Source organism: Mustela lutreola, chromosome 6 (assembly GCF_030435805.1).
Source record: "Mustela lutreola isolate mMusLut2 chromosome 6, mMusLut2.pri, whole genome shotgun sequence".
Lineage (NCBI taxonomy): Eukaryota > Metazoa > Chordata > Mammalia > Carnivora > Mustelidae > Mustela > Mustela lutreola.
In genome coordinates this window covers 72,880,087-72,893,430 of record NC_081295.1, presented here as the reverse complement: position 1 = coordinate 72,893,430, position 13,344 = coordinate 72,880,087, and the positions used below count along the sequence as shown (strand labels likewise).

The window sequence follows — 13,344 nt, the reverse complement described above, 5'->3', positions numbered from 1 at the left end:
TTCAGTGTGTCTGTACAACATGTCACCAAAACCAACAACGATTCACTGAGCTAATCTAATTCAAAGTTCCAACTCTCAAAAATCAGAGAAGCCTCTGATATGTATACAGACCTAAACTTTACTGTTGATAAGCTCATAATGAACAAATCTTGGCAGAAAGAATATAAGCCAGAATACAGTTTGTTCAGATATCAATTAGAACCACTGAAAATTATTTAAATACAATTTTGAGGAGAGACAAAGGGAGGAATGTTAGAGGAAATAAAACCATTTCCTATTTACTTAAACTACAGTTTTAGTTACTTTTAAAGTAATACTAGTTCAGCTAGTTTAGTTATATCTATACTCTTTATACTCTTTATAATCTTTATTCATCCTTATTCGCGAAGCATTTGGTGAAGACACAATAAATACCCTAGCCACTAGGGATATGAAGACTAAAACAAGACAGAGCCACAACTGCTAGGAAGGAAAAGATCTATGTACATTTTCTTCTGTTTAAAAAAAAAAAAAAAAAGGAGGCCATGAGAAATCCCTTAAAATTTCTACAATAGGATCGCTACATAATGTTAAATCAAGCAAGGTAATAATTAAAACTTCCATTTGATTATGTTAAAAAAGATCAAAATATTTTATACACTCAGTGATACCAAGAGTTAATCATGCATGGCTTACTTGGCTAATAGATTAACTAAGTCTTGAGTTATATTTTCTTTTACCTGTCCCCAAAGTACCCATGCTAATACTAGAGAAATCCAAGACCACTGGAAAAAGGAAGTAAATGAAACAAAGATGGAATGAAAACATCAGTTGCATTGTCTACTGACCCTTTTAGTGTAACATATGCATTTGTTTAGGATATAACTATTTATTGACTACCTAACATGTATAAGAGATAAATAGCATTCTAATATGGAAGAAAGACAATAAGTAAATACAGTACGGTAACAAAGTTTTATCAAGGCAGGGAGCTATAGAAGAAAACAGTAGGAACCCAGTGATCAGGGAAATCTCTCAGAAGGTAAAATATGAGCCAAGATCTGAATGTGAAGAAGAAAGGAATACCATTCCAAGCAGAGGGAATAACAACCACAAAGGCTTTGAGAAAAAACAAACTTGGAACATTCCAGAAGCACAGGGCAAAGTGAAGGCGGCATACAGCAGGGGCCAAATTAATTTGGAGTTAGCCAAGAGTTAAATTCATGTTAGAGATATGGATTTTATTCTAAATGTTTTGAGAAGCCATGGGAGAGTTTGGGTAGAATCCTTAATATCTGACATGTGTTTCATAAGATCAGTCTACTGTGAGGAGACTAGCCAACCAGGGACAAAAAAGGTAAACTGGGAGAACTGCTGGGAGGAGATGTTTGAGGTGAGAGAGGTGCCAAGCCTGGGCTTAAGTAGTGCTTCCCTAACACTTTCACATTATGAGGGGAAAAAGATAATTATCTGTAAAATATCTTAGAATAAATGAACAAGGCTGTTCATAGCTGGAGTCTCCAGATAGGCTAATTTGTTCCAGTAATCACTAGACAGATAAAAAAACATATTACATATAAATATATATGTATATATAAAACACACATACATACCATATATCATATAGCAAACATACAATATGAATGTAATTTCATAGAAAAAGGTCTTACACAATATAGACCCAACTTAAGATAACTACCTTAAGGGAAGTATTGGATAGAAGGGAGTGGAATAATACGAAGGAGGAATTTCACTTTTTTGCTCTATCAACTTACGATATTTTAATTTTTGCAAATATTGATCAATGTATTCGTTGTGTAATGGAGAAAATCTTTTTTAGCCTTCTGTATTGTATTACTTATCTCTGAGCTATACTTTGATGACATGGCTTTCTCAAAAGTATATTTGAAATTTCATTTTAAAAAATTGTATTTTATCCTAAGTGTAATGAGACAGGCCTACAGCAGAGGAGTGACATAATCTGAATTATGATCTAAAGCAGCTTATTGTGATGACTATGGAGAGAAGAGGTGTGTGGGACAGCAAAACAGAAGCAAAGACAATAATTAAGGACACCATGGTGGGTGTTCAAGGAAAAGATGATGGTATGCACTACAGGGATGACCTAGGAAATGGAGAAAATGATCTTATCCTTCCTTATCTAATATCCAGCATAGCAAATGGCATTCAACATGCTTTCTGTACACAGGTCTACAGGTAAAAAAAGAAGGAAGAACCTGTAGTGTATTGCTTTTCTATTTTGAGGTAGAGAGGTAAAAACTTTTTCTTGGAGATACTTGTATAATGTCCATTTTGGAGAGCAGCTCATCAATCCCCTGGGTAGAGATTTCTATAATTACTATTATAACAAATTAATGTTGGAAGCAAGTAAAGTGAAAATTATTTTGAAACAAACTTCTTTCTCAGTTTAATTCCAGTATTAAAATATGCTGTCACTGAAGTTTCAAATATGTTGGAAGATATTACAAAACTATGAGGTCGTAATGAGTTACTCTGAAGGCACCTAAGAAATAGTGCTTTAAAAGTTTAACATTTAATGGTACAATTCCTCTCTAAAATCTGAAACAAAATTAACCTAAATTACAAAACTGACTGACATTGTTTTAGCTTCTCTCTCTCTCTCACTTTGTAAATTATAGGCTGAGATCGCTCATCAGTTTTTTTAATCTGAGCCTAGTTGGCCGTAATTTCAATTTATATCACTTGCTCTGTCACTCTGTCAGGCTCTGAATTTCATTTTCTATTTTACCTACATAAATATAAATCCCATCTTGTCATTACTTTTTCCATATATCAAACCTAATGCTTAAATTAAAAATCTCAAAAAAAAAACCCTTCAGTTTTGTTTTAACATATTAGATGATTCATTGTTTGATTTCTTTGGATTACATGATTAAAGATGTAGCAGCAGACATCAATATCCATATGGATTTCTGAATACACGTTATATGGATTTGAAATTTTCTAGAGAGAAAAAAAATGTTACAAGTAACAAATGACAGTTAATTTTCTAAGTTAGCCCTTAAGATGTTTTAGTCCATAATATAGCTGAAACACTATACTTGTACTTGAATTAGCAAAATACTGAGAATACAATCTAGCCACATGTCTACAGTTATTGAAGGGAGGGTACTATATGGGGTGCTTCAGAGTGTAGGTCAAAACTGTTCAACAGAACTGTGTGCCACAGTTCAAGTTTTCTCTATCTGTCCTATATGGTGACCCAGTGGCATGTGGGCTCCAAGCACTTGACATGTGGTCAGTGTGACTGAGGAAACAAATTTCTAATTTTATTTAATTTTAATTAAATTTAGATGATCATATCTCAATAGAGGCTACCTCAACTGGACAGTGAAGGTCTGAAATACAGATAAAAGCACTTAGGATAATTAATGATAGTGAAACCAAAAGTAAAAAGAAGCAACTGAAGGGGTGCTGGGTGGCTCAGTCAGTCTTGATTTTGGCTCAGGTCATGATCTCAGGGTTGTGAGATGGAACCCCATCTTCGGTTCTACAATCAACATGGTACCTACTTAAGATTCTCTTTCTCTCTCTCCCTCTGCCCCCCTCCAAAAAAAAGAAAGAGAAGAAAAAAAGAGAAAAGAAGCAACTTGAGTGTCACTGTAAATTTCCATGTAAGAGTAATATGTATTCTCTAGGAATCATGAAAGTAGGTTCTACCCTTAAGGAAAGCTTTGAGTTGGGCCCTTATATGGTGCACTAATTACTGAATGGCCGCAACAAGCAAGAGTGTCAGGGCTACATCTAGAAACCAATGCCAGTAGCTACTCAGCCTGAGAAAAGTCTTTCCATGTGTGCAAATGACAACCAAACAAGGGCACTCTATTTGGATAGTGCAAGGCGGGGCAGTTTGCCATTATAGTCTAATATTACTTTACAAGTTTGAATTTCATCCCAACTATGTGGATGGATGACAAACTATGCAGAAAGTTATACTACATACTACAACATAAAATAGTTGATACACTGATTTTCTCTCATTTCCAACATATTTTTTCCCTAGATTCAAACAATGTGAGACAAACTCAAGATTAAATTAATAAAACCAAATAAGTTCACACAGTGAAAACACATTACAAATGATACTTTCTTGACTGGAGATTTTTATCTTAAGAGAGTCAGATTAAGACTTAGTTTTACGGATGCCTGTGTGGCACAGTCAGTTAAGTGTCTGCCTTTGGATCAGGTCATGATCCCAGGATCCTGAGAACTCATCTCCCATCAGGCTCCTTGGTAAGCAAGGAGCCTCAAGGAGCCTGCTTCTCCCTCCCTCTGCTTGTATTCTCTCTCTCTCTCTGACAAATAAATAAATCAAGACTTTAAAAAAAAATCTTATTTTTAAATTAAAATGTCAATATTGATCAATATCACTAGCTTAAAAACCTAAATATTCACCCTATTGTTTTTTAAACTGCAGGAATGAATTCCTTTTAATTCTTTTGAATGTTAAAATCTCTGCATGCAAAGATTTCCCCAGGGAAATAAATTAATGTTTATTTACTTAGGTTATCTTTATAAAATATAAACCCTAAACTGTTCCCAATCACAGGACTATGGAAGGGTACAGGGCAGAGAAGGAGAAGGGAGACTGATATTTCACCCATATTCATCTACACTCTTAGCTGCTTTTGGAAAATCCACTTAAGACCACAGTCTTACATTCTACTTTAATTAATTTACATGTCAGTATGAAACACAGACATGAAAAGTCTATTTTGTGAGATAATTAAAAAATATATAATATTATGGTTCCTTTTGTCTCTTCTATAATACAAGGTTAACAGGTACTCTTTTTCCCCCCAAGAATTTACAGCTGCAGTCCAAAATATGGCAAAAATGGGCAAAAAAATGTTCTTAGTACTTTACACTCCAGAGAATTCATGAATACCTTGAACCAGTCTTCCTTCAGTGTTTTCTGACCAGTGGCAGACCTGGTCCTACTACACCCCACCACCTCCCATACCCAAATGATCAGAGCAGAATGTTGGGGACAAGGGAGAGAAGTGCACTATTGACAGTCATGGGCATCCCTACCTCTGGGAGAGAGGGGAAGCAGGTGCCTACCCCACAGGAATCTTCCTGGGGCCAAAAAAAAGAAGGTTCTAAAAGAATCACTCATCAAGACCGAGAGTACCTGTGAGAAAGGGAGGCCGGCAAATGGCTCGTAGACAAAGCCTTCATGAGGGAGTCCTTGGGGAAACCTGGCAAAGATCCCTGAAGAACAAAGAGGCTGTCCCTTTCTCATTGTTGAAACTGTTAATACAGAGACATTTGCTGGGATGGCCTAAGCAGTAGGACCAGAAAGAGCAAAATGTGAGCTCAGTGGTCTGCTGGTAAGTACTCAGCAAGTGACTGGGAGATGACAGTTGGTGGCCCTTGTTGATTTCAGGGACAGAAATCCTCTCACCATGGCCAATTTCAGGTTACCAATGCGAAGCTACTGAATGCACAATGAAGAGATGGGCAGGAGCAGGTTCTCTGCGGTATTTCTACCATAAAAACACAACAGACACAAACAACATCAAAAGCATAGATGATTAAATAAAATAAAATAGGGAGTATTAAGTTTTGAGTATTTATTACTTTGTTTTTAATATAACCCATCTGATTATTTACTTCCATGATGTCATTAGTAGTGCCCATGTTTAATTGCAAGATCACAAAATTCCTGAAAATTTAACAATTCGTTCTTAGAAGCCAGTATAAGCCAGCTACTGCACAGCGCTAGAGTGCCTAGAAGGTGAATGGAAGTTTGCCTGGGGAAATGGAGGAAGTCCGCCTTTCTCTATATGGAGAAGTACCTTGTAGACATTGTGCCAGGGCTCTCTAAGTTCTTTCCAGACAACAGCTAAGTGAGGGATCACCCCTGCTGGAAAGGTTGAAGTAGTGGGCCACTTGCCAGAAGTTCAGCAGAGACATAACAGCCTCTATCTAAGGAGTACTCTGAGATTAGAGGAGGCTGGTGTGAAGCAGAACACCATACCAAGCCAACCATCCCCACAGCAGCTAGGAGGAAAGACCACACCCATCATCAGAACTAAAAAGCTATCTGACACAGGTCCAGTTAAGAAAGAAGACCTCTACCTTTTTTATGTCTGCTTCTAAACCTAGTCCTTGCAAGGGGAAGACAAAAGAAACTACTAACTAGCTACTGACTCCTTGCCCTCAAAAGACAAGCAAGTGTAGGTGACGATGAAAGACAAAGTAAGAGCATGTACACTTAAACTGAACTGAAGTGGATTTTAATAGCTGAAAATGAACAAAAAATAAGAAACTTGTCTAATGTGTCATTAAGAATCAGGTCAAAGAGAATTGATTAAGTATAACTGAAAAAAAAAAAATGGCCAGTGGTAGGAAAATAGGTTAAGTCTTCCCTGAGTCGAAACCTCTCAACAAACTGGTTGCATATATGCTTAAGGTATCACTACTTAGAATACTGTGCTAGGTATCCACTGCTAACAAGACAACTAAAATGAGTAACTTTTCCTTTAAAGAAAAACAGCCTGCTGTTTCAAATACTGATGTCATGCAAATGATGATATATTCAATCCTGCTATTTTTTTTTAAGATTTTATTTATTTATTTGATAGACGGAGATCACAAGTAGGCAGAGAGGCAGGCAGAGATAGGGGGGAGGAAGCAGGCTCCCTGCAGAGTAGAGAGCCTGATGTGGGGCTCAATCCCAGGACTCTGGGATCATGACCTGAGCCAAAGGCAGAGGCTTTAACCCTCTGAGCCATCCAGGCGCCCCCATCCTGCTATTTCTATGTGGGCATCATTTCTCCATTATACACTGACACCAAAAGCAAAGAGGTGTGGGTACTCAAAAATGCAAGGCATCCTTATCAGGAATAGTAGCAACAGCGTATCTTAATGTACATTATTTTATTTGATTTTCACAGAAGAGCTGCAAGGTAGACAGAACCATTATTAATAGTCACTCATGCCTTATAGATATTAAAAATGAAGCTGAGAGAAATTAAACGATATGCTCCCTTAAAAGCCAAAACTTGACTACACTTCACTATTAGCTAAGGAACACTGGCTTTAGAAGGCAGGGCCAGGTTCTAATCCTGGTTATGCCACTTATAGTTATGGGATACTGGGTCAAACATTCTCTCCAGGCCATGATTCTTTCTATGAAATTAAATCACCGGACCACAATATCTGTAGGTCTCTTCTAGGACCATGATACTATTTCATCAACAGGAAAGGCAAGATGTCCGGAAGGCCAGGATAGATTACACAACTAAGCACACAACGATGCCAAAGGGAAGAATTCAGGCAAGGCTTATGGGGTGCCAGAAATAAAACAAACTTGTGCTAAACCAGCTCTCAAGTCAAGCTTTGATGTGCTTCCTGAAAACAATGCTTCTAAGCATTTCCAAGTTTGCCGAACCAACCGGGCTTCCATGTGGAAGAAAGTGAAAACCCCAAAATTGAAGTAGCACAGGCAGAAATATAGACGAGAGGAATTTCTGAAGGAAAAAAACTGCTAAGCCATTCATGTAAAAATTATCTCACTCTGTTCTAGAAATTGCCAATAAGTATTATAATGAAATATCTTATTATTTATTACAATATTCACTAGTAATTTTATAAAAGTCTAGCTAATTAAATATTCATTTTGATATGTAGGTTTTCAGGAACAAGCAGAAACAAAATATCCACAAATTAATGCACATCCAGAAAATAACAAATCAGTATCAGTGATGAGTCAGTACAGACTAAACGGAAAAAAGAAAGTCTCCAATTTATCTGCATGCCATAAGTGCATCTTAGAACAAGCAAAATGTAATGCATTTCTTCAACCAATTTACCAAGAATAGAAATTGCTAGATGAATCAATAAAACATGAATTATTTTATGTTCTCCCCTATATTTCTCTCATTTATTATTTCACCAAAACCTATTAACTGCTCTATTAAAACTCAAGTGTTCTATGGGTGAGGTGGAAGGGAAGAATCTCTTTCTTATTTATATTTGTTCATATCTGTAATATAATCAGAATAAAAACATGTGGGCACATACATATGTAACACATAAATTTAAAAATAGCCACAGTTAGCTAATTCAGTGAACATGAGATAGTATTGTCTAAAGTGATGAAAATGTTCTAACCAAAAGAGGAATCCTTCAAACTGACCTTGAAAATGGAGCCCAGCTTTTCTAATAAGTTTACAATACAGCCTTGACCCTCCTGGGCTGTGATACCAGATCATCACTTACTGTGTGATTCTGTAAGTATCACATATGCATCCCACACCCCCCATTCATTCTGTAAAACACAAGGTTGATTCAAAGGGGTCATGTGATAACACATGAACTGTTCTAACACAGGACTGGCACTCAATACATTCATCTCCTATCAAAGCCCAGCTAAGAAAGATCCTAGCTTCAGTGAGACTTCCTACACACTGCAGCTCTCAGCAAAGGCCTTTAGTCTGTTGACAAAAAGAGTCATACTGACCGAGTTCAGGAATCTCTTGAGTTACTCATGCTATCCTCAGGAATACAAAAATAACTGGATATCCTGATTTCTGTTGGTTATACAAAACTATTAACTACCTCCTCAAACACACCTACCCGCCCCATCCAACATACATACTCCAACCAAACTTATGGACAGGAAGGCAAACGTCTGAGAGAAAAAACAAACAACTGCTATTCACTGAACACTTATCTGCCAGACAGTGCCTTAGGCAATTCTGAACAAATTTGCAGCCTAGACACAAGAAAGAAGTTGTACAGAGAAAGAGATAGCAAGGGATTCAGCTGGGATTTTATCATAACTAGATTTGATCCTATGGCCCATCGTCCCTAAAATTGTGCAACTCTTTCTCCCATATTTAACTATTACCAATGATGCACAAAACAGCTTCCCAGAAAAGTTTATACTAAGTAATTAAACCAAACAGCACACAAAACTCCACACTTAATCAACGACAACATATACAATTCCCTTGTCTGTGACCTCGGGACTCTGGCTATGCACAACCCTTGAAACACTGAGTATAATATTCATTTGTAGTTTAAATATTCCAAATAGAATGAATCCACACAAACAAGAATATATTTCAAAACTGTCACTAGCAATAAAATAGAAGTTGAAATTGGAGATTTCTTTTTCTTTTTTTTTTTTTGAAATTGGAGATTTCTGAAAAAAGATCTGGGAGTAGTACTAGGAAAGGTATGAACAAAGTAGCTTAGGAACATCTATTCTCTATATTATACCAACTACTTGGGCTAAAGGACCATTCTGATTTCCTTTTGATTATAAGGAAATGTACAGTTCAGCTGAAATATATATTGAACCATCACAAAACTTCTAGCATCATATTTTAGCACATGAGAAAAATTCTATTATTCCTCTTTCAACCTAATAGAATAGGGGAAAAAATGAGATAGTGTTAGCAGAGAAGACTGAAATGGAAGCACTTGGTTATTGTGAAATAATCATTATGTCAAAGGAATAGATACACTTGCCTGTACTTTTCCCATGCTTATGCCCTAGAGGTGTGTGATTATCTTATAATCATTGCTGTTTCCCAGAGAAACACATTTTGCTTCATGATACAATTTTTTTAAAGTGAAAAATGTATTACCAGAGGTGCTTGTTAAATTGATGATGATGACTTAAATTAACCTACATTTGTCACTAAGTTTCAAGGGTCATTCATTATTGAGCACAAAAAGACATATTTTCTACATGAGGGGAAACATAAAATGCAAAGAAAGTGAGAGAACCATTAATTAAAGTTTATGTAAAAAAAGACAGAGAACTATTACAAATACCTATGATTTCAGCCTTTTTTGGGGAACAGGGTCCATATTCAGAAAGACAAAGTCATCAATGGTAGTCAAAAAAGGAAAGAGGTCTACTTATATTTGCTGACCACATTACCAATAGAAAATCATTATTCTGCAATAATTACTGTGCCTCAGTGAACAGTAAAATTAATTTTAACATTTCATTTGTTTTACAATCTCTAAAACACAATGGCTCTAGTTAAATTACTGTACAATAACCCGATCATTTAATTTTAAATCAGTATTTTATCGATCGTACTAAGTCCTCTTCTGATACAAATGTCATCCAAAGGAACATATTTTCAATATATTGAACACACCCTATTTTATTCTTTGCTGGCTACATAGTCTCTTAAGACAAAACTAGATAATTAAAGTGTTCAGTGATGAGTCTATTAACAAAAGCAAAAGATTTAACATATTGCCTTGAGAGAGAATTTTCAAGTTTCTTTCCTTATCTTGGTAGGCAAGAGAGAACTGTATTTTTAACACTCCTGAAGGGGATAATTATGTCTTATCATTTGCTTCCTGCTGATAAAAGGTAAATATAAACTCTTAATGAAGATGACTGTGACTGTTCCTCCATTGTGGGATCTTCCTCAGTCATTTCCTGCGCTAGAACCCTCATCAAAAGAAACAGCTCAGGTGAAATCATAAGCAGAAAGCTATCACTGATGTCACACACAGCAAGAGAGATCACATCAAACAGTAATATTCTTTTTTTAAATTTTTTTATAAACATATAATATATTTTTATCCCCAGCTATCCTCTGCAAAAGAGAAGAAGAACGATCATCAATGACCAAGGGCTGTTGTATAGCACAACGCCCAAAGTCAGCTTCATGTTCAGCAAGGAATACTACGTCTCCTCCTCGTGGTTTTGGGTACTTTACAAATTCAGAGAAACTTCTCTAGTAACAAACTATAGAAATGATCCCTGAAAGTATAGTCTTAAACAGTAATATTCTTGTCCAGTGAGAATCAGACAGGAGAACGACGTGGTAATAAGTGGCTCATATCTCATACGGTAAGGGCTAATTAGTTCAAGAAAAGTCCCAGAGGTCAGGGATTTATTTTCTACCATAAAATAGACAGTTTAATGAAATACTCTAAAATTCCAGTTTATCAATCTTATAAGAAAAGGAAACTGGAATCAAATTATCACAAAAATGTAACTGCCTCATTCATTAAAATTTATTAATTTCTCCATTAGGGTAAGAATTAAATTGCCTGGTTGTAAGCCTGCAACTACTAAAAGTAAATGCTATGAATCTGTCATGAAAAGACATGAAGAAAAGCTAAATTTCCACAATTCTATGTATAAAAAGTATGCTGTGATATTTCCAGTAATAAAATTAACAATGTTCTGAACAGCTAAATATGTGTGGAACAAACGTCATTATATAGCATACATCAAGAATGCGTAAATACTTAAAATGAGATAAGAACTCAAGAGGCAATTCTTAATTTTAGCACCTAATTTATGCCCATTCCTATAAAGCCAACATGGAGAAGAGAGTTAAGGTAAAACACAGAGATCCTCTCCTCAGTAGCAGAAAACTTATTTTAAATAACATCCATCAGAGATGCCTAGGTGCTTAGTTGGTTAACAGTACACCTTTGGCTCACATCACAATCCTGGAGTCCTGGGATCAAGCCCTGCATAGGGCTCCTTGCTCAGCAAGGAGCCTACTACTCCCTCTGCCTGCTGCTCCCCCTCTCTGCTTGTGTTCTCTCTCTAACAAATAAATAAATAAAATTAAACAAACAAACAAAGAGCATCTATCTATAATGTGTCAGCGAGTGCATTGGGGTATCGGGCTGTAAAGCTAAATTAAGGACAAGCCCAATGGTCGAAAAGCCAAAGACCGGGTAAGATGAGGGTAGTTACAAAATGACATTAGATGGGCTATGATTGATACAGCTACCTAAGTCTGCTGAAATGCAAAGAAAACAGTGAATGTCAGGGGAAGCTGCAAAGGCTCAAAAGAAGGTTACATTTTAACTCACCCAGAAGCAAAAAGGGGTATGTTTAGAGGCCTGGAAATCAGGGAAACCATTTTGGTTCCCTACAGTATCCCCATAGGGAAACCATTTTGGTTCCCTACAGTATCCCCATAGGGATACCCAAACTCTGGATAACGATGGCAGGGAGGCCAGTTTATCAAGAGAATGGCACGGAGAAATCTAGGTAAATGGTGGGAATGGCAAACTTTACCATATATGAACCACAGGGCAAAGACAATGTAGTTCATTAACTGGCGTTGATATGGAAAAAGGAGAGGTTTTGGTCTGTGATGAAAGTTGAGTCAATTCCAACCACGAAGTTTCCAGGCGGAGGGATTCTGAGAATGATATATCACCGATAGAGATACAGAAACTGATATACAGTTGGAGTATGAAGAGTAAATATAAACAATGCATGTCTAAATTCCTGATAGCTGAAAACATAAAATAGCCAACTTTACTCATGCAAAATCTTCCTTTATTTACAGCATTCCTTTGACTACCTGCTGAAGCTCTAAGGAGAAGAACTGACAGATGTTAAATTTGAAATTGTTGTTTTCAAGTTTCTTAAAATCATCGGTGGTAGTATGTAGAAGGTAAAATATTCTCCAGAAGCAACTCCAGCTGTATAATGAATGTGCTGCACTCTTTGTATGTAATAAGGCAAAATCAATTTAGCATGCTCTGTGGCTGCAAGAAAGTCTTTAAACCAATTAAATTAACTTTCCCTTCTGCTGATTGTACTTGCTGGTCGATTATCCTTAACCCATAGCAGACAGTGTTTACTTCTGGGCCAAGATGGTTTCCTGGAAACATCTTATAGACATAACTGTAAGGGGGGATTATGCTTCCCCATAGGGATGACACAATCTGAGATGATTTTTTTTTGACATCAATAAATTTTGATGATGTCAATCATGTATTATTAAAACAAAAGAATAATGCAAATTATAGTCATATACAAATGAAGCATTTTAATTAATAAAATTATGTTCCAGGTCATCTCCTAGAATTTGAGTACTGAAGAAACCTCAGAAAATTTCTAAACTGAAACACTGTATTTTTTTCAGACAAGAAAAGAGACACATATTCTATGACACTTCACCTCCCAACTTTACAAAGTCACATACAATGACCATAAGTAATTAGTACTGACTCTCAGAGAGCCAATGGCAATGTCACCATATTCAATTTGAGCATTTTCCACCTACAGGACAGATGCTGTCAATCATTTATATAACCTTTGTTTTTTGTTGCATCTATGCTATATAAAACAAAGAGAACAGGACTGAGTGACCAAGGCTTTTTTTTTTTTTTTTTAATCTGAAAGAGCTATGACTCTAACTTCAATTCTAAACTTTTGGCAAGTAAGACATGCTTTATTCAGGTCCTTAACACCAAGATCATCAAGAGCAGCCTTGAAAGAATAAAAAGGGACAGACAAAAGGCTGCCTGAGCACTGTGGTCTATGGATGGAAGGAGGGAATAGAAGCTGCTGCCCTTTGC

The 13,344-nt window shown here is 36.3% G+C and overlaps 1 protein-coding gene and 1 non-coding gene across 6 annotated transcripts in view; both read right to left on the bottom strand.

Annotated features, from left to right (window-relative positions):
* PTPRK (protein tyrosine phosphatase receptor type K) overlaps positions 1-13,344 on the bottom strand; it is a 565,921-nt gene that overhangs the window by 300,272 nt on the left and 252,305 nt on the right. The window lies entirely within an intron of this gene.
* LOC131835026 (small nucleolar RNA U3) lies at positions 10,570-10,784 on the bottom strand. The gene has a single exon (XR_009355093.1). It is a non-coding gene; the product is annotated as a small nucleolar RNA U3 (small nucleolar RNA).